Here is a 5,642-nt window from a genome sequence, read left to right as displayed (position 1 = left end):
GTTGGGATTAAAGGTGTGCACCACCATGCCCAGCTTCAAAGTAGTTTTAATTTGCATTTCCCTGATGGCTAGGGATGAAGAACTTTTTTTTTTTTTTTTTTTTTTTTAGATGTTTAAATGCCACCTGTATTTCTTCTTTTGAGAACTGTATTTAGTTCCATAGCCCATATTTTAATTGGGTTGTTTGGTTTCTTATTATTTAATTGTTTTGTGGTTTTTTGAGGTAGGGTTTCACTCTAGCCCAGGCTGCATAGTTTCAGGGTGGCCTCAAACTCATGGCTCCTACCTCTGCCTCCCAAGTGCTGGGATTAGAGGCACATACCACCATGCCTGGCTGTTATTATTAAATTTTTTGAGTTCTTTCTATATCCTAGATATTAATCCTCTATCAGATGTATAGCTGGTAAAGATTTTCTCCCATTCTGTAGGTTGCCTCTTCGCCCTATTCACAGTGTCCTTTGCTATACAAAAGCTTTGCAATTTCATGAGGTCCCAACAGTTGATCAGTGGTTGTATTTCCTGAGCAAGTGAGGTTATATTCATAAAATCTTCGCTAAAACCAATATGTTGAAGGGTTTTCCTTACTTTTTCCTCTAGTAGTTTCAGAGTTTCAGGTCTGATATTAAGGTCTTTGATCCATTTGGGCTTAATTCTTGTGCATGGAGAGAGATAAGGATCTATTTTCATCCTTCCACAGATATATATCCAATTTTCCCAGCACCATTTGTTGAAGAGGCTGTCTTTTCTCCAGTGAAAATTTTTGGCATATTTGTCGAAGATCAGGTGGCTATAGCTACCCATGACTTACATCTGGGTCCTCTATTCTGTTCCATTGATCTACATGTCTGTTTTTGTGCCAGTACCATGCTGTTTTTGTTATTATTGCTCTGTAATATAGGTTAAAATCAGGTATGGTGACATTACCAGCCTCATTTTGTTGCTCAAAATTATTTTAGATATTCGAGGTTTTCTTGTACTTCCAAATCAATTTTTGGATTTTTTTCTCAATTTCTGTGAACAATGCCTTTGGAGTTTTCTTTTTTTTAAGGGAAGAAGTGATGTATTTAAGGCTGTAATTTGAGGTGAAGGATGCTCTATTTATCATGACAAGTCATCTCTAAGTGGTTCCAATAGGCCACTTCATCCAGGAACCCAAGAGGCTAAGAAACACACCCATGCATGCACTTGGGGTACACACTCACACGCAGACACACAGACACACAAACATACATTGGGCTCAGGAGCGGCCAGGAACTCAGGCCTTGAGCCTGTCTCAGTCTGGAAGGGATACCAAGTCCCTAGGTCCAGCCATTGTGGCTCTCCACCAAGTGTGGTAGCCAAGAGGTGTCAGCTGCTTGCTGGTCACAGGTGGTGGGCTGCTTCCCAGAGGATCTGCAGAGCCATGGAGGCACAAAGGACCCGGGCCAGGGTATAGGTGACAGAGCGGATGCACGCCCGCAGCTTGACCAGATAGGCCACAGTGTGTACCATACGGCCTACGAAGAAGATGAGGAAGTGGATCCAGGCAGCGAAAGGTTGAGGTCCCAGGAAAGAGTAGACGAGGCCCAGGAAGAGGAAGGGGTAGATGGTCTCCATGTCATTCCGGTGCACTGAGAGGCACCGCTCCACATCCGAGTCACTCCGGCAGTGCTGGGGACCTCCACGTCTGACGGCATCTTCAGGGTTCGCGAAAGCCTTTTTCCAAAGCTTCACTTAGCCCATGATGACAGCCACTATGTACATCTTGATGACCAGGAGCGTGCTGCAAAGCAGGAAGGCGGAGAGCACCTGGCCACTGGCCAAACCCAAGCCTGGAGGAGGAGGCATCTTGCCTTTGGAATTTTGATGGGGATTGCATTAAATGTATAGATTCCTAGTCGGGCATGGTGGCGCACGCCTTTAATCCCAGCACTCGGGAGGCAGAGGTAGGAGGATCACCATGAGTTCGAGGCCACCCTGAGACTACAGAGTTAATTCCAGGTCAGCCTGGACCAGAGTGAGACCCTACCTTGAAAAACCAAAAAAAAAAAAAAAAAAAAAAAAAAATGTGTAGATTCCTTTTGGTAAAATTGCCATTTTCACAATATTGATTCTTACCACCCAAGAACAGGGGTGTCTTTCCATTTCCTAGTGTCTTTTGCAATTTCTTGCTTGAGTGTTTTAAAATTCTCATTGTAGCGATCCTTCACTTCCTTGGTTAGGTTTATTTCAAAGTACTTTATTTTTGATGCAATTGTGAATGGGAGTGCTTCTTTGATTTCATCCTCTGTGTGTTGTTAGCATATAGGAAGGCTACTGATTTCTGTGTGTTTATTTTGTATCCTGCTACATGGCTATAGGTGATTATCAGGTCTCTGATTTCATCTTCTATGTGTTGTTAGCATATAGGAAGGCTACTGATTTCTGTGTGTTTATTTTGTATTCTACTACATGGCTATAGGTGATTATCAGCTCTAACAATTTGCTGGCAGAGTCTTTAGTGTCCTTTATATATAGACTCATGTCATTTGCAAATAATAATAACTTGATCTCTTTCTTTCCAAGTTGTATTCCTTTTATGTGTGCCTCTTGCCTTATTGCTGTGGCTAAGACTTCTAGTACTATATTAAATAAAAGTGGGGATAGTGGATACCCTTGTCTTGTTCCTGATTTTAGTGGAAAAACTTCAAATTTCTCTCCATTTAGTAATATGTTGGCTGTAGGCTTGTCATAAATAGCCTTTATTATGTTGAGATATGTTCCTTTCATTCCCAGTCTCTGTAGTACTTTTTTTTTTCTCAGAATTTTTCTTTATTACAATTTAATTCCAACACTCAGCACCTGAAATTAGCATTGACCCCACAGAGCTGCCCTCATTTCAAAGCCATCTATGAGTGTTGTGCCCTAAGTTCCGCGTCTTTCTCAGTTAGCTTCCAAGTATAGGGGATTCTTCCACGTCCTCTTCAGGCTCAGTACTTTGTGGGATTAGCTCACATAACTCAGGGAAACACTGCTTACACTTCCCAGTTTATTACCAAGCACACAACTGAAGGACAACCAGACAAAAGAGACACATAAAGCCAGGCATGTGGCATACACCTTTAATCCCAGCACTCAAGAGGCAGAGGTAGGAGGTTCTCTATGAGTTGGAGACCAGCCTGGGACTACACAGTGAAGTCCAGGTTAGCCTGGACAAGAGCAAGACCCTAACTCAGAAAAAACAAACAAACAAACAAACAAAAAAAACATGCATGCTTCCATGGCTCCAGGAGGGTGTGCACTGTCTTGTGTTTCAGGCTTCCATGCCCTCTTCAGACACACCAGCCTCCCAGCACCTCCATGTGCTCAGTAGCCCAGAGAGTTTTAAAACCTCTGCTTGGAAGTTTGTATGAATGTTTTATCCCATAGGCAGGATAAATTAAACCATTAGCCACTGGTGACTAAATCTCTAGCCCCTTCCTGGAGGATAGAAATTGGCACTAAAGCCCCAAGGGTGCAACTGCCCCCCCCCCTACCCAGGTGAGAAGCAATTCTAATTCAACAACTAATGGCTAAAGGAGTCACGGTGATTCTCAGCCAGGGAGGCCTGGATCTTTGCCATTATCGGAAAGCTTTTTTTTTTTTTCTTCCGAGGTAGGGTCTCACTCTAGTCCAAGCTGACCTGGAATTCACTATGTAGTTTCAGGGTGGCTTCAAACTCATGGTGATCCTTCTACCTCTGCCTCCCAAGTGCTAGGATTAAAGGCGTGCGCCACCACGCCCGGCCTGAAAGTATTTTTTGATAAGCACAGCTGAGGAGGGGCTGCTCAGTAGCACTTTTATCATGAAGGGATGTTGGATTTTGCTGAATTGTTTTTCTGCATCTAATGAGATGATAATGTGATTTTTGTCCTCAGTCCATTTATATAATGTGTTACATTTATCTATTTGCATATGTTGAACCATCCCTGCATCTCTGGGATAAAGCCTACTTGGTGAGGGTGAATGATCTTTCTGATATATTCTTGTATCCTGTTTGCCAATATTTTGTTGAGAAATTTTTCTTTCTTTTTTTTTTTTTTGGTTTTTTGAGTTAGGGTCTCACTCTGGCTCAGGCTGACCTGGAATTCACTATGTAGTCTCAGGGTGGCCTCGAACTCTCAGCGATCCTCCTACCTCTGCCTCCCGAGTGCTGGGATTAAAGGCGTGCGCCACCATGTCCGGCTGAGAATTTTTTCATCTATGTTCATGAGGGAGTTTGGTCTGTAATTTTCTTTTTTTTGTTCTGTTCTCATCTGGTTTTGGTATCAGGGTGATGCTGGCTTTGTAGAAAGAGTCTCATAAGATTTTTTCCTTTTCTATTTTATGGAAAAGTTTGAGAAGCATTGGTGTTAGTTCTTTAATGAAGTTCTGATAAAATTCACCAGTGAGTCCATCTGGATCTGGACTTTTTTTAGTTGAGAGGTTGTTTTTTTTTTTTTTTTTTTTTTTTACAATTGCTTGGGTCTCTATGTCTCTTATAGGTCTATTTAAGTGATTAATCTCATCTTGATTTAATTTTGGTAGGTCATATAAATCCAGGAAATCATCCATTTCTTCTGGATTTTCAAACTTATATGTTCTTATATTATGTCCCTATGGGTTTTTTGCTGGTGGCTGGGGGGGGGGGTGAATGAGTTCTCCAGACATTCACCACCCTGATGGTTGGGGGATGGGAGACTTTTTGGGGTGCCTGAGTCTCACTGTGGCTGCTCAGCTGGTCCAGTTTGTATCTCCGATAGCACCTGCTCAGCTGGTCTTTGCTGGCTTCCATTTCTGGTTTCTTGCCCTTTAGAGGAGGCTAATGTGAGTAGAAAATCCCCTCACCTTGTTTCTGCTCCTGCTCCTCTGTGCCAAGAGCCACTGGAGCTTCTGGTTTGGGGCTGCTGGCGCCTTGGTGGGATTCTGACAGGTTTCCTCCTTTCTGGAAGATCTTGGTCTCTTCTGCTTCTCTGCTGTAGTTGATAGTAAGTTATACCCCTTCCCTTTTCAGGATAAGAGTGTATTTTGCTGTGTTTCTGTTTATTTCTCTCCCTAGGGTGCTTTGGTGTGGCTAGTATGCCGCCATCTTACCTGGAAGTCGGAGTTCTGCTTTTCTTTGGGCTGGAGGAAGGGCATCTAAAAGACATAGTCTGTTTGAGATGTAGGTAACAGAGAAGATCCCAGTAAGGCATTTATTAAAAACAAAAAAATATCCAGGGCTGGAGAGATGGCTTAGCATTTAAGTGCTTGCTGTTATGCCCAGATTGCGGAGTTCCCAAAGACCACCAAGAGAGTCAGACACTATGCAGCAGCAAAGAGCTTTATTTTTGGCTTAAGCTCAGAGTCTTGACTTCTCCAAGGCAGTGGATCCATACAAGAGCCCTGAGCAGCAGGGGGGCAGGTTTTTTATAGGGATTTGGGCAAAGAAGTAGGGAGAAGTAGGGGAATGGTTGATTTTTTTTTTTTTTGGTTTATTTTTATTTATTTATTTGAGAGGGACAGACAGACAAAGAGGCAGAGAGAAAGAGAGAGCAGGGCTTCCAGCCACTGCAAATGAACTCCAGACGCATGTGCCACCTTGTGCATCTGGCTTACGTGGGTTCTGGAGAATCGAGCCTTGAACCAGGGTCCTTAGGCTTCATAGGCAAGTGCTTAACTGCTAA

The 5,642-nt window shown here is 43.0% G+C and overlaps 1 pseudogene; it reads right to left on the bottom strand.

Moving 5' to 3' along the window:
• Positions 1–1,362: 1,362 nt before the first annotated feature.
• On the bottom strand, positions 1,363–1,827 carry LOC101605981 (annotated as a pseudogene).
• Positions 1,828–5,642: the final 3,815 nt, after the last annotated feature.

Source organism: Jaculus jaculus, chromosome 5 (assembly GCF_020740685.1).
Source record: "Jaculus jaculus isolate mJacJac1 chromosome 5, mJacJac1.mat.Y.cur, whole genome shotgun sequence".
NCBI lineage: Eukaryota > Metazoa > Chordata > Mammalia > Rodentia > Dipodidae > Jaculus > Jaculus jaculus.
This window is presented reverse-complemented; position numbering and strand designations above follow the sequence as displayed.